Below are 15712 nucleotides of genomic sequence, written 5' to 3' on the forward strand. Positions count from 1 at the left end.
TAGCTAGGTGTGGTGGTGTGGGCCTGTAATCCCAGCTACTTAGGAGGCTAAGGCAGGCGAATCCCTCAAGCCCAGGAGTCAGAGGTTATAGTGAGCTATGATCACGCTACTGCACTATAGCCTAAGCAACAGAATGAGACCGTTTCTTTGAAAGAAAGAAAAGAAAAGAGAGAGAGAGGGCGAGCAAGCCAGCCGGGTGGGGTGGCTCACACCTGTAATCCCAGCACTTTGGGAGGCCGAGGTGGGTAGATCATTTGAGGTCAGGAGTTCGAGACTAGCCTAACACGATGAAACCCCATCTCTACCAAAAATACAAAATTTAGCCAGGCGTGGTGGCGTGTGCCTGTAATCCCAGCTACTCAGGAGGTTGAGGCAGGAGAATCGTTTGAACCCGGGAGGCGGAAGTTGCAGTGAGCCGAGATTGCACCACTGTACTCCAGCCTGGACTACAAAAAAAAAAAAAAAAAAAAACAAGCAAGAAAACAAGCTAGTGCAAGTCCAAACTAGAAAAAGACCAAGGCACATTAGGAAGACAGCTGGAAAACATATGAACTATAGAATGATTTTTAATACCCAAGGGCAGGTTTTCATAGTTAAAACTGAAAACAATGTCAGTGAAATAAATATATTTGAGAAGAAGCAGACTGCACTCCCAGATTCCCTCTCTATTCATTCATTAATTCAACAGATGTCTACTGAACATCTACTATGCACCACACACTGAATACCATGGTTAAACAAAAAGTAAGGAAAGATCCTTGCTTTGGAATTTCAATTCTAGTAGAGGAGACAAAGCTGAAATAATAGTCAAATGAATAAGATAATTACATGTTGTGGTAAGTGTTTAGAAGGAAACAAAGAAGAAGTTATAATGGAAAATAACAGGGGACCTTCTTTTTTTTTTTTTGAAACGGAGTCTTGCTCTGTTGCTAGGCTGGAGTGCAATGGTGCAATCTCAGCTCACTACAACCTCTGTCGCCCAGGTTCAAGAGATTCTCCTGCCTCAGCCTCCCGAGTAGCTGGGACTACAGGCGCCAGCCACCACACCTGGCTAATTTTTGTATTTTTAGTAGAGATAGGGTTTCACCATGTTGTCCAGGCTGGTCTTGAACTCCTGACCTCAGGTGATATGCCCACCTCAGCCTCCCAAAGTGCTGGGATTACAGGCATGAGTCGCCATGCCCAACCATTTTTTAAAAATTTTTAAATAGAGATGAGGGTCTTCCTATATTGTCCAGGCTGGTCTCAAATGCCTGGCCTCAAGCAATCATCCCACCTTGGGCTTCTGAAGTGCTGGAATTTACAGGCAGGAGCCACCATGCCCTGCCTAGCACAATTATTTTGAAAGTCATTCATGTTTTTGGATGTATCAATAGTTCATTCGTCTTTATTGCTAAGTAGTTTTCTAGTATGTGGATATACCACCATTTGTTTTCCATTCACCTGTTGATGGACATTTGGGTCGTTTCCATGTTTGTGATTACAAATGAAGCTGCTGTGAACATTTTGGCCCAATTCTTTGTTTGGATATATGCTTTCATTTCTCTTGGGTAAACACTTGAAAGTGGAATGGATGGTTATATGGTAGATGTATTTTTAACTTTTTTAGAAACTGCTAAACTGTTTTCCTGAAAGATTGTACCATTTTACATTCTCACCAGCTGTATAAGACTCCTAATTGCTTGCCAAGAGATGGTATTGTTAGTCTTTTTAAAATTTTAGCTACTTTAGTGGGTGTGTAGTGGTATCGCATTGTGATTTTATTGTCTTCATTTGTGAAGGATAGTTTCACCAGATACAGAGTTCTAGGTTGACAGATTTTGTTTTTTCCTTCAGTACTTTAAGATGTTGTTCATGTACCTCCTAGCTTCCCTGTTCCTAATGAGAAGAGGTCAACCATTGCTCCCATGTATGTAATGTATCCCTTGTATGTAATGTATTTTTCTCTGAGAACTTTCAGTTTTTTCTTTTTCTTTTCTTTCCCTCCCTCTCCTGCTTCCTCCCTTCCTTTCTTCCTTCTTTTTTTAATGTTACAAATCATCTTTATTGGTTGCAGTGGAAAGTGGAAGAGGAAGGACTATAACAGCTCCCATTCCTGGAGTGGCATTTACAGGCTTGGCCACTGCCCTCCAAAAGGAGTTTTTTGTTGTGTTGTTTGTTTTGTTTTGTTTTGTTTTGAAACAGTGTCTTGCTCTGTCACCCAGGCTGGAGTGCAGTGTCGCAATCATACCTCAGGGCTCAACCTCCAGGGCTCAAATGATCCTCCCACCTCAGGGCCCCAAGTAGCTGGGACGACAAGTGCATACCACTATGCCCAGTTAATTTTTTGTAGGGATAAGGTCTCACTTTTTTGCTGAGGCTGGTCTTGAACTCCTGGGCTCAAGCAATCCCCTCCTGCCTCGGCCTCCGAAGGTGCTAGGATTATAGGTATGAGCCACCAAGCCCAACCAAGTTTTTTTCTTAATCTTTAGTTTTCACCAGTCCAACTGATGACTACAATGTGCCTAAACGAAGTCTTACTATCTTGCTTGGTTTTCATTCATTGTGTTGAATCTATCCTTCACTAAATTTGGAAAATGTTCAGCCATATTATTTCTCCATAACATATTAATGTAGATCAAAAATCTTAAAAGTAATCCTACCTACAGGGTTCACTTACCTTCTGCAACTCAAACTAACCTATTGATGTCTGACAGTGAGAACCATCCTTCCACAAAAATATATATTACAAAAATTTTTTTTGAGTCAACTAGTCAACAATGGCATAGGGAGGCAGCTAACACTTTATCCATTCAATTATTCATTTAGCAAACAGTCATTGTGCAGGTACTGTTTTAGGTCCTGAAGGTAGAATAATGAACAAAACATGATAGTTAATACTTAGACAATGTAAATAATTTAAAATATGTATATTAACTTATTTGTCATAATTTTATAAATAAGGAATATCCTCATTTTGCAAATAAAGAAGCTAAGACTTAAAGAGTTTAATATGCCTCAGGTCACATAGCTATTAAATATTAAGAGTTGGGCTTGGAACTCAGCTAGTCTGGCTCTAGAACATACATTTTTAATCCCTACTGCTTTACTCACTAAAAGCAAAAAATGGAAGTCATAAGGTGGGCAGGCTTGATCTTTAGCCATATGAGCACTGGGCAAATCGTTCAGTCATTCCCACACTTTTTCACCTGTAAAATTAGTGGTTTTCACTACATGAAGATTAAACTGTTTTCCAAAGTGAAGAGTTTAGCATTCTAGATCTTGAGCACAAAGGTTGGTATACGTTAAGTGGAATTAATGAAATCAGGTGTGAAAATAATACAGTAGTATCCATAAAAGAACAGTACTAGTTATTTTACAGTGGGTCCCCAGGTGGCAGATATACAAATTAATGGAGAGGCCGGGTATGGTGGCTCACGCCTGTAATCCCAGCACTTTGGGAGACCAAGGTGGGTGAATCACCTGAAGGTCAGGAGTTTGAGACCAGCCTGGCCAACATGGTGAAACCTTGTCTCTACTAAAAATATAAAAAATTAGCTGGGGGTGGTGGCAGGCATCTGTAATCACAGCTACTCAGGAGGCTGAGGCAGGAGAATCGTTTCAAGCCAGGAGGCAGAGGTTGCAGTGAGCCAAGATCATGCCATTGCAGTCCAGCCTGGGCAACAAGAGCAAAACCTTTGACTCAAAACAACAACAACAACAACAACTACAAATTAATGGAGAGAATTGTCAATAGTTTGTATTCACATGATGGCTTCTTCCAGATTCTTTCTTCATTTTGAGAAAAAATAAAAAATAAAAAATAAAAAGAAGATGATCTAAGGGTTTACCATAGTGGTTTTCTAGTTATTGAGACCTGGTTTTCCCTCTTCATTGATGAGTGTGTGACATATGAAATGGTTGGGCGTTTTTTACAACTAAATCTGCGAAGTTCCTTTTGCAGCAAGAACAGCTTGCCAATAGATATATAGCAGAAAGCAGATGGTAAACTGATAAACAAAAGGCCGATGACATAGCAACAATACAAGAGATAACTATATTGTTAAATTTTATTTTTAGCATTTTTTTTTTTTTATATATTTTTTTTTTTGAGACGGAGTCTCCTCTGTCGGCCCAGAAAGCTTAGGAGTGCAGTTGGCAACGATCTCGGCCTCACTGCAAGCTCCGCCTCCGGGTTCACAACGCCATTACCTCGCTGGCCTGCAGCCTCCCGAGTAGCCTGGGAACTACAGTGCGCGAGCACCAAAGCGCAGCTAATTTTTTGTATTTTTAAGTACGAGACCGGAGGTTTCACCACATGGTCCTCGCTCTCCTGACCTTGTGATCCGCACCGTCTACGGCCATCCCCAAAGTGCTGGGATTACAGGCGTGAGCACCCAGCGCCGGACCAAGATACTATATTATTAAAAGAAAAAAAATTAAAAGAATACAAGAAGATTTAATCTTTTTGAAAGACATGACAGGATTTTAAAATTAGAAGTGATTGTTTATGCTAGCTTTTCATCTTTTAAACAGTCCTAAGGGTTTTGGCGGGCGCAGATGGCATCATGATTCTGTAATACCCAGCACTTTGGGAGGTGAGGTGGGAAGATCACCTGAGGTCAGGAGTTCGAACGACCAGCCCCGGCCAAAATGGCAAACTCTGTCTCATATCAAAAATACAAAAACAAAATTAGCCAACGCCATGGTGGTGGGCACCTGTAGTCCCAGCTACTTGAGCAGGCTTGAGGGCAGGAAGATCGCTTAAACCTAGGAGGCAGAGGTACTGCAGTGTGCTCATGAGATTGTACCATGATCTCCAGCCTGGAGCCGAACAACGTGAGATCCATACTAAAAAAAAAAAAAAAATCCTACGTGTTTTTTTTTTTAACAACTTGTTTTCCTTAATATTTCTAACTCATAATGGTCATAAATAATTTATTTATTTTGGGGGCCTGGGGCCAAGGTGGCTCACGCTGTATACCCAGCACTTGGGACAGGACCGAGAACGAGTGGTCAACAAGGTCAGGAGATCGAGATCCCCCCCCCATCCCTGGTCTAACATGGTGAAAACCCCCGTCCTCTACTAAAAAATACAAAAACTACCAGCCCCCCCCGCCCCCCCCGGCGGGACAAACTAAGCCGGGGACGATGGCAGGCGCCTGTACGTACAGCTACTCGGGAGGCTGAGGCAGGAGAATGGCGTAAACCCGGGAGGCGGAGCTTGCAGGTGAGCCCGAGATCTCCGCGCCACTGCACTCCAGCCTGGGCGACAGAGCGGACACTCCGTCTCAAAAAAAAAAAAAAAAAAAAAAAAAAAAAAAAATTTGATTTATTTTTAGCTTTTTTTTTTTTTTGAGACATGGTCTTACTCTGTCATCCAGGCTGGAATGCAGTGGTGCAATCTTGGCTCACCTCAACTTCCGCCTCCCAGGTTGAAGCAATTCTCTTGCCTCAGTCTCCCAAGTAGCTGAGATTACAGGCATGCACCAGCGTGCCCAGCTAATTTTTGTATCTTTATTAGAGACGGGGTTTTGCCATGTTGGCCAGGCTGGTATTTTTACATGTTTTATCTTTTTAGAGGTAGTGTCTCACTGTGTTGCCTAGGCTGGAGTGCAATGGTACATAGTTCACTGCAGCCTTGAACTCCTGGGCTCAAGCAATCCTACAGCCTCAACCTCCTAAGCAGCTGAGATCACAGTGCGTGCCACCATGCCCAGCGAATTTTTAAAACTTTTTTGTAGAGATGTGCGCTCACTATGTTGCCCAGGCTGGTCTTGAACTCCTGACTTCAAGCAATCCTCCTGCCTCGTCCACAATTATTTAAAACATGACATCGTCGGGCACGGTGGCTCACACCTGTAATCTCAGCACTTTGGGAGACAGAGGCAGGCGGATCACCTGAGGTTGGGAGTTCAAGACCAGACTGACCAACATGGAGAAACCCTGTCTCTACTGAAAATACAAAAATTAGCCAGGCATGGTGGTACATGCTTGTAATCCCAGCTACTCGGGAGGCTGAGGCAGGAGAATCACTTGAACTCAGAAGGCAGAGGTTATAGTAAGGTGAGATTGCGGCATTGCACTCCAGCCCGAGCAAAAGAGTGAAACTCTGGAAGGAAGGAAGGAAGGAAGGAAGGAAGGAAGGAAGGAGGGAAGGAGGGAAGGAGGGAAGGAGGGAAGGAGGGAAGGAGGGAAGGAGGGACGGAGGGAGGGAGGGAGGGAGATGACATCTGGCCAGGCTTTATGGTTCACACCTGTAATCCTTGCACTTTGGGAGGCGGAGGCCAGAGGATAGCTTGAGCCTAGGGGTTTGAGATAAGCCTGGGCAACAGAGGGAGAGCCCGTCTATACAAAAAATTTAAAAATTAGCCAGGTGTGTTGGCACATGCCTGTAGTCCGGGCTACTTTCGGAGGCTGAGGTGGGAGGATTGCTTGAAGCTCGGGAGGTCAAGGCTGCAATAAGCTATGATTGTGTCATTGCACTCCAGCCTTGGTGACAGAATAAAACTCTGTCTCAAAAAAACAAACCAGGGCCGGGTGTGATGGCACATGCCTGCAGTCCCAGCTACTAGGGAGGCTGAGACAGGAGAATTGCTTGAACCTGGAAGAGGGAGATTGCAGTGAGCCAAGATTGCACCACTGCACTCCTGCCTGGGTGACAGAGCAAGACTCTGTCTCAAAAACAAAAACAAAAGCCATGGTATCTGCTATGGTCTGAATGTTGATGTCCCTCCAAATTTCATAAGTTGGAATGTAATAGGTAGTATAGTAGTAAGAGGTAGGGCTTTTGGGAAGTGATTAAGTCTTGAGAGCTCTATCCTTTAATAAATGCCTGTATTAAAGAAGCCTGAGTCTGAGGGTATCCCCTTGACTTTTCTGCCATGTGGTAATGTAACTGAAAGGCACAATCTTTGAGGCAGAGAGCAAGCCCTCACCAGACACAGAATCTGCTAGTGCGTTGACCTTGAACTTCCCAGGCTCCAGAACTGTAACAAATTTCTGTTGTTTATAAGTTACCTAGTCTAAGGTATTTTGTAATAGCAGCCCAAGTGAACTAAAACAGCATCTTTTTTTTCTTTTTTTAAAAAATAGAATAGGCCAGTGCGGTGGCTCACGTCTGTAATCCCAGGACTTTGGGAGGCTAAGGTGAGTGGATCACGAGGTCAGGAGATCAAGACCATCCTGGCCAACATAGTGAAACCCCGTCTCTACTAAAAATACAAAAAAATTAACTGGGCTTGGCGGTGCACGCCTCTAGTCCCAGCTGCTTGGGAGGCTGAGGCAGGAGAATTGCTTGAACCCAGGAGGTGAAGGTGCAGTGAGCCGAGGTCACGCCACTGCATTCCAGCCTGGGCGACAGAGCTAGATTTCGTCTCCAAAAAAAAAGAAAAAAAGGAAAGAGAGAGTTTCGCCATGTCACCCAGGCTGGTCTTGAACTCCTGGACTCAACTGATCTGCCTGCCTCACCCTCCCAAAGTTCTGGGATTAAAGGCATGAGCCATCATGCCCAGCGAACAGCATCTTTAAGATTCTGAAAATGCAGGTTATAGGAAAATTAATAAGGAAACCTGAAATGCAGGAATATTAAACATAGAGCTTAAGGCAAGGTCATTATGGCATTTTCTTTGTAAAGAAAGTTCATTCTATAATAAGATGCTAGTTAATGAGGAATCTCAAATAACAAAAAATTAAATAACATATAAATCAAAGAACAATTAAAATTTACTGAGTGCTTACTACGTGTCCAGCACTGGCTTAAGTAGTATTTTATATTGATTGTCTCATTTAATCCCTACCACGAGCCTATGGGGAAGATATTATTTATTATTATCATCACTTTATAGATATGAAAACTGAGGCCAGTGAGATGAAATCACTGAGGTATTTCAGTGGTTAAATCAGTGAGGTAAATGCTAAACATTCTACCTCTGGTTGTGGTCGAGCCAACAGAGATATGAGTGACAATGTTCTAACTTCAGAGCTTCTTTGCTCTTAAAGTAATATGTAATAAACACAATGGATTGAAACAAACAAAAAAGAACAAACAAAAAACTTCCTGCAAATTGCTATTCTAACTTGGTACAAAGAAATCTTGCTCAGCACTTGAAATACTTTTCTTATCTAATTTTTCACAGCAGTCTTACGGAATAGTTATTATTATCTCCTTTCTACAGACATAGGATCTGAAACTTAAACAGACCAGATACCTTGCCCAGAGCCACATGTTCAGCAAGTGGTGGACACAAGACTTGGATCCAGGCTGGTCTGTTTCCAGAGACTCAGCGTTCTTCACAGGCTCCTTGAAGCCCTTGGTGAATGCCCCCAGACAGATCTATCTTGCTGTTACTGTCTTGTAGGAGTAAACTCTTCCTCCCACTTTCTTTCCTAGAGCAGTCACCTCTGTAGCCTCCCACCTTCATAGCCTACTTTCACCGGCTTATGCCCACAGTTCATACCAACCCCAGGTGAAACTTTCTGTCCTTTGAGAAACTTTCCCTGCTGCTGTCCTCCAAACCCAGGTAAGACTCTCTGCCCTCTGGGAAGCTTTGCCTGCTGCTGTCCTCATCCCCTCCCTGAGTCTGGATCTGTCCTGAGTGCTCAAAAGCACCCTAGGCATACTTAGTTCCAGGACTCATGCTCTCCTGGAACTACCTGTTTACTATTTGTCTTCCTTCCCCTACGTCTCCAGGGCTCTGCCACATACACTATGCAGCAGAGATTGTTTTTTGTCTCCTAGTGCCTAGCTCAGTGCCTGGCACAGAACAGATGCTCAATAAATGTTCGATGGATAGATGAATAAAGACTGACTTCAGAAGTCCTGAGCAATTACCATCATCTTTTTTTTTCAGACATGAGGGTCTCACTCTGTTGCCCAGATGGCAATAATCATATTTCACTGCAGCCTCAAACTCCTGGCCTTAAGCAATCCTCCCACCTCAGCCTCCTGAGTAGCTGGAATTAGTGGCACAAGCTGCCATGCCCAGCACCAACATATACTGAATGTCATAATTCAAAAGTCTTTGCCACTTACAGAACACACACATTGTCACATGTGTGTATAACACCTGTATAGATTGGTGAATCTATAGTTCTAATACTTAAATGAAAGTGAAGTATTTGTAGAGTAAATTTCTCTACATTTTAAACAGATTTTTGCCTTTTTTATTTTTTTGTCTTTTTTTTTCTTCCTTTTTTGTGGAGAACAGGGTCTCACTATATTGCCCAGGTAGGTCTCAAACTTCCAGGCTCAAGCTATCCTCCCACCTCTGCCTCCCTGAGAGCTGGGATTACAGGCGTGAGCCACCGCGCCCAGTCAACTCTTTTAAAAAGCAAGAATGTGCTTTTTAAAAGAGTTGACTGGGCGCGGTGGCTCACGCCTGTAATCCCAGCACTTTGGGAGGCCAAAGCGGGCAGATTTCCTGAGGTCAGGAGTTTGAGAACAGCCTGAGCAACATGGCGAAACTCCGTCTCTACTAAAAATACAAAAATTAGCCAGGCGTGGTGGCGTGTGCTCATAATCCCAGCTACTCCGGAGGCTGAGGCAAGAGAATTGCTTGAACCCAGAAGGCAGAGGTTGCAGTGAGCCAAGATCATGCCACTGCACTCCAGCCTGGGCAACAGAACAAGACTTTCAAAAAAATAAAAAAAAAAACAAAAGCACTAATGATTATTTTCTAAGTATAATGAGCTCTGACATTTGTAAAAATGGTTTGCATCATCTGGTCCATTATCTTATTTAATCTTTATGATCAGTTCTATGAAATAGATGTTAGATTATTTTACTATGAAATAATGAGCTCAGGCCAGGTGCGGTGGCTCATGCCTGTAATCCCAGCAATGTGGGAGGCTGAGGAGGGCAGATCCTGAGGTCAGGAGTTCAAGACCAGCCTGGCCAACATAGTGAAACCTCGTCTCTACTAAAAATACAAAAAAAAATTAGCCTGGTGTGGTGGTAGGCACCTGTAATCTCAGCGGCTTGGGAGGTTAAGACAGAAGAATCACTTGAACTCAGGAAGCAGAGGTTGTAGTGACCAGAGATGGCACCACTGCATTCCAGCCTGGGTGACAGTGCGAGACTCCATCTCAAAAAATAAAAATAATAAAAAGAAATAATGAGCTCAAGTGTGATTTATTCAAGATCACTCTGATAAAGAACTTATATATTCCAGCTTGTCTCTTAGTCAAGTGCTCTATTAACTATATCACCTATGAGGACAAAGAAATACTGAAAATTGATATTATTTATAAAATATGGATTCACAAATGAATACTGAGTGAGGGGGCCCTGCTACTGGCCTTACAACTGCTGGGCTCTGCTCAGGAACCCTAATCTGGTCCAGAGTGAGCAGTATGGTCTCAGCCCAGCCTTTCACAAGTCTTCAAGCCTTCAGGCTTTCTTTTAACCAAGATGAGTGATAAACCCATACTTGTCAGAAGTGAAGTTTGATAGGTCAAAATTGAAGAAAACTAACACTGGAGAAAAAAATACTCTTTCTTCCAAGGAAACTATCCAGCAGGAGACAGAGGGTGTTCAAACATCATATAATGGGGGCTGGGTATGGTGGCTCACACCTGTAATCTTTGGGAGGCTGAGGTGGGTGGATCACCTGAGGTCAGGAGGTCGAGACCACCCTGGCCAACATGGCTAAGCCCTGTGTCTATTAAAAATACAAAAATTAGCCAGGTGTGGTGGCACGTGCCTGTAGTCACAGCTACTCGGGAGCCTGAGGCAGGAGAATCACTTGAACCCGAGAGGTGGAGGTTGCAGTGAGCTGAGATTGGGACACTGCACTCCAGCCTGGGTGACAGAGTGAGACTCCGTCTCAAACAAACAAACAAACAAAAAAGAATCAGGCATGGTGGCACACGCCTGTAATCCCAGCTACTCGGAAGTCTGAGGCAGGTGAATCACCTGAACTCGGGAGGCGGAGGTTGTAGTGAGCCGAGATCATGCCACTGTACTGCAGCCTGGGTGACAGAACAAGACTCCGTCTCAAAACAAAACAAAGCAAAACACCAAAAATCTTCCCATTGGTGCATAAATTCCACATGGCAGATGCTACCAATAATCTAACCATTGATGACCTGTGTGTGTATAGTCTTTGCACCTCCTACAGGAAAAGCCAATTTTAACCTTCTATGAGTGTCTCTATTGTTTCATAATCTTTTTTTTTTTTTTTTTGAGACAGAGTCTCGCTCTGTTGCCCAGGCTGGAGTGCAGTGGCGCGATCTTGGCTCACTGCAAGCTCCCCTTCCCGGGTTTACGCCATTCTCCTGCCTCAGCCTCCCTAGTAGCTGAGACTACAGGCGCCCGCCCCCTCACTGGGCTAGTTTTTTGTATTTTTTTAGTAGAGATGGGGTTTCACCTTGTTAGCCAGGATGGTCTCGATCTCCTGACCTCGTGATCTGCCCGTCTCGGCCTCCCAAAGTGCTGGGATTACAGACTTGAGCCACTGCGCCCGGCCTGCTTCTTAATCTTCATGAAGTTGCATGCTTTTGCAGCTTCTCACAGTTTGTTTTCATTTCTAATGTAGCAATAAAATAATATACTTACTCAAAATAATAGTGAGAGAAGAAAATCATTGCCTTCATACCAAGTAAGACAGCACTTATCATGGTAGGCACTGGCTTTGCAATTATGAGAGCAGTAGTAGAAATAGCTTTAGTTTCCTCAATTTTCCTGGAGTAGTCTTCAGACTTTCTTTAAACTGCTAAAATGAGAGTAATATTTCATTGTATAACCTCTGTATAATTTCTTACCATGTACATGTATTACCTATGTAAAAATGCTTACAATTACAAAGATACCAATGAGTTTATTTTCTCTACTGACTCAAGTTGGTGTCACAGGCATACCAATTAAGGACAGGCATTCTCCAAAAAGCCTATAGAAACACTGTCTTTTGTACTAATAAAAAGCTCCCATGTTTTTTCATGTCATTGCATATTAGAACTGTGACATAGGTGTTAAGTAGGAACAAAGAGGCGACCTATTTCACAGATGTACTCAGAACTGCTGGGCTGTCACAGGTCTAAGCAGAAGAGTGAGGACTAAATCCCTAATTTTCTGACACTGATGCCACTGATATTTTCATTATACCAGGCTGCCTTGACCTGCTGGTAAGGGTTAGGACTAGCTCTCTGATCAGATTACCCTGGTTCCAATCCTGATCTGCTGGGCCCTAAGGTATCCACGAAAAAAGATCACCAAGCTGTATTAGGTGAAAAAAGCAAGGTGGCATATTGTATTTTACCATTTTGTGCAAAAAAAAGGTAAAACTTTAAAAAAGAATATATGTCTATATTTGCTTATTATGCATAAACTGTCTGTTGCCCATTGCTGCTCCATCTATACAATGTGGGTGGTAGGATTACAATAAATATTGCAAATATTATAACAGTGCCTGTCACACTAAAGCGCCATTTTATTTGGATTCTCAGTCCAAGTAGTTCCTTGGCTTAATCATATTCTAAAATACCCCTTTAAATATATATATATATATATACACACACACATATATACACACACACACACACATATATATATAGTTTTTTCTGAGATGAAGTCTTACTTTGTTACCCAGGCTGGAGTGCAGTGGCACGATTTCTGCTCACTGCAACCTCCTCCTCCCGGGTTCAAGTGATTCTCCTGCCTCAGCCTCCCATGTAGCTGTGATTACAGGTGCATACCACCATGCCTGGTTAATTTTTGTATTTTTAGTAGAGACGGGAGTCTCACCATGTTAGCCAGGCTGGTCTTGCACTCTTACCTCAGGTGATCCGCCTGCTTCAGCCTCCCAAAGTGCTGGGATTACAGGCGTGAGCCATCACACCTGGCTATCATCTTTTCTTCAGAGGTAGATATAGCAGATAAAAAGATTTAAAAATCATTTTCACGTGGCAAGCCATGGCAAAACTTAACTACTTAAGGCTGCTTTAAATTAGGCTAATAGCAGAGTGATTAGACTATATTGAAAGCTCGGTGAATCACAATTATGTACCTCAAAGAAGGATTCTTGTTTGCCTTACTACTATGTAAATAACTGAAATATTTGTTTATCTTCCTAAAAGGGGTCAAGTAGATGTTTACTTACAATGTATTTTAAGTTTGTCACTCTAAATGGTTATGAGTAAGCGAGACCGTCCTGGCTAACACAGTGAAACCCCGTCTCTACTAAAAATACAAAAAATTACCCGGCCGTGGTGGCGGGCGCCTGTAGTCCCAGCTACTCGGGAGGCTGAGGCAGGTGAATGGCGTGAACCCGGGACGGGGAGGTTGCAGTGAGCCGAGATCGCACCACTGCACTCCAGCCTGGGCGACAGAGCAAGACCCCGTCCCCAGAAAAAAAAAAAAAAAAAAAAAAAAAAAAAAAAAAAAAAAAAAAAAAAGAAATAAAAGAAAAGAAAAGAAAGACCTTCAACAAATATCACCTTAGATTATAACCCCAAAACATATTTACGAGCCTCAACATCGTTACTGTTACCGCTTTAACATTTAAGACAGTAAAAAGCATAATGGATCTCCCGTACGGTGCGGGGAATCCGTTATGATTATGTTGAAAACATAGGGTCTGGGGAAAAAGGGATTTAAAATAAGAAGAAAAAAAAGACTTGAGACTTAAGAAGTCTTTGTGAGGCCAGCTCACGGTAACAAAAACCGACCCTCACCCCGGGCCACGTGAGGTTTTCTGCCTCCTCCCTGGCCTTTCCTTCCGCAGTCAGAAGGCGGAAGAAAAGCGACCTCAAGGTGGGGCGAGAGACAGGGCGGACCCTGGCGACCTGACGCTGGGGAGGCTCGAGTGGCGGATCCATACCGCTCAGCTGTTCGCCGCGGGACCCCGCCGACCCGCAGGTGACCCAGCGATGGAGAAACGCCAGCGATGTGGCCTGGCGAGCTGGCGCGGGGCAAGGACCACCCGCGTCCGCCTTGCCGCCCCAGCCTCCCTCCCTAGGAAGCCGGGCGCGCCGGGTGAGCGCGGAGCTTCCCCGGGACCGGCGTTCCAGTCCCTCTCCAGCTTCCGGCCCACCCCGGCCGGACTGAGAGCAGAAATGTGATCTCTGCCCTGAGAAAATGCTCGTGGCCAGCGGCTACCCCTAACGCACAATAATATGGCTCCGATGGGCTCAAAGTTATTGGTTTTTTGTTTTGTTTTGAGACAAGGTCTCACTCGGTCACCCAGGCTGGCGTGCAATTGCGTGATCTTGGCTCACTGCAACCTCCGCTTCCCGGGCTCAAGCGATTCGCCTGCCTCAGCCTCCCGAGTAGCTGGGATTACAGGCGTGCGCCACCACGCCCTGCTAATTTTGTATTTTTAGTAGAGACAGGGTTTCACTATGTTGGCCAGGCTAGTCTCGAACTCCTGGCCTCAAGTTATACGTCCGCCTTGGCCTCGCAAGGTGCTGGTATTATAGGCATGAGCCACCTCGCCCGGTCCAGTGTTGGTTCTTAAACTCAAGAATTGAGATCTCCCATCACCTAATGAAAGTCTGGGCCACTATCGCAACATTCAGAACACCCAGTCGGTGTTGCGCAATAGGTTACTAAGGTATAAATCAAGGATGCATGTAATTTTGCCATTCCTTGCGTGATATTTTAAAAAACATTCTCTGTACGGTATTTATAAAGCGTTTACTATTATCCGCAATCACAGGGGCTTGAGAAAAAACTTTTGACTGTGGCTGGGCTCCATGGCTCACGCCTGTAATCCCAGCACTATGGGAGACTGAGGCGGGTGGATCACTTGAGGTCAGCAGTTCGAGACCAACCTGGCCAACATGGTGAAACTCCGTCTCTTCTAAAAATACAAAAATTTGTGGGGCGCGCTTGTAGCCCCAGCTACTCGGGAGACTGAGGCAGGAGAATAGCTTGAACCTGGGAGGCAGAGCTTGCAGTGAGCCGAGATATTGCCACTGCACCCCAGCCTGGGCAACAGAGTAGGACTCCGTCCGGAAAAAAAAAAAGAAGAAGAAGAAAAGTGGACTGTGAAAACCGAATGGACTAGAAAAACTTTATACTACAAAGATACAGAAACCAAGAAAGCACCATATGCGTTTGCCTTTAACTGCTTCCCAACTTGTTTTCCTCTTTCAATTTGATTGTGGGTTCCTCTCCAGAAGGAACTCCACAGTACTTAGCGTTGGCCACATAGTAGGTTCTCAAATACTTGTTAATAAATAAGTTTGTTGGAGAAGCTGGGCAGTAATATTCTACAGCTGGAAGAAGAAACATAATCTAGTAATTAGCTCATTAAAAATAAACGTTCTTCATTCCTCAGAGGAGCATTTCCCAAGGCCTGTCTTAATAGCCATCCAAAACGGCCAAGCTCATCCAATCTTGCCCTAGATTTATGCTAAAATGCAGTTACAATCTATAGGATGACATAAAAATAAAGCACTTATTTAAATATAATAGGCACTTATTTAAATAGGAGAAACTGTGACTTCATAGCAAGTGTTGGGGTTAGGAAACTGGGTGGATAAACTTGCTGATGCTGTAGATCTTAGTCTCTACATGAGATCACGTGGAAAATCTGAATTTGAAAGCTTTTTAGGTTCCTTATGTTTGCAATCAAATGACTGTACACCTTTTAATTTAAAAAGTACCATGAGGCACACACACACTCGCAGGAACTTTTTGGCGTAACAAAACTAGAATTAGATCTAAAGCTAACTGTAGGACTGAGTCTATTCTAAACTGAAAGCCTGGACATCTGGAGTACCAGGGGGAGAT

General features: G+C 43.7%; 1 long non-coding RNA gene across 1 annotated transcript in view; it reads right to left on the reverse strand.

Moving 5' to 3' along the window:
• LOC108529198 (uncharacterized) overlaps positions 1–13987 on the reverse strand; it is a 16863-nt gene extending 2876 nt beyond the window's left edge. Inside the window, exons 1-2 of the long non-coding RNA XR_001885432.1 lie at positions 13797–13987; positions 11537–11693 (exon numbers count right to left, since the gene is read on the reverse strand). This is a non-coding gene — a long non-coding RNA (uncharacterized LOC108529198). The remainder of the gene's footprint in view (positions 1–11536; positions 11694–13796) is intronic.
• Positions 13988–15712: the final 1725 nt, after the last annotated feature.

The sequence above is a fragment of the Rhinopithecus bieti genome, unplaced genomic scaffold (genome assembly GCF_001698545.2).
Source record: "Rhinopithecus bieti isolate Rb0 unplaced genomic scaffold, ASM169854v2 scaffold_4709, whole genome shotgun sequence".
In the NCBI taxonomy this organism is placed as follows: Eukaryota; Metazoa; Chordata; class Mammalia; order Primates; family Cercopithecidae; genus Rhinopithecus; species Rhinopithecus bieti.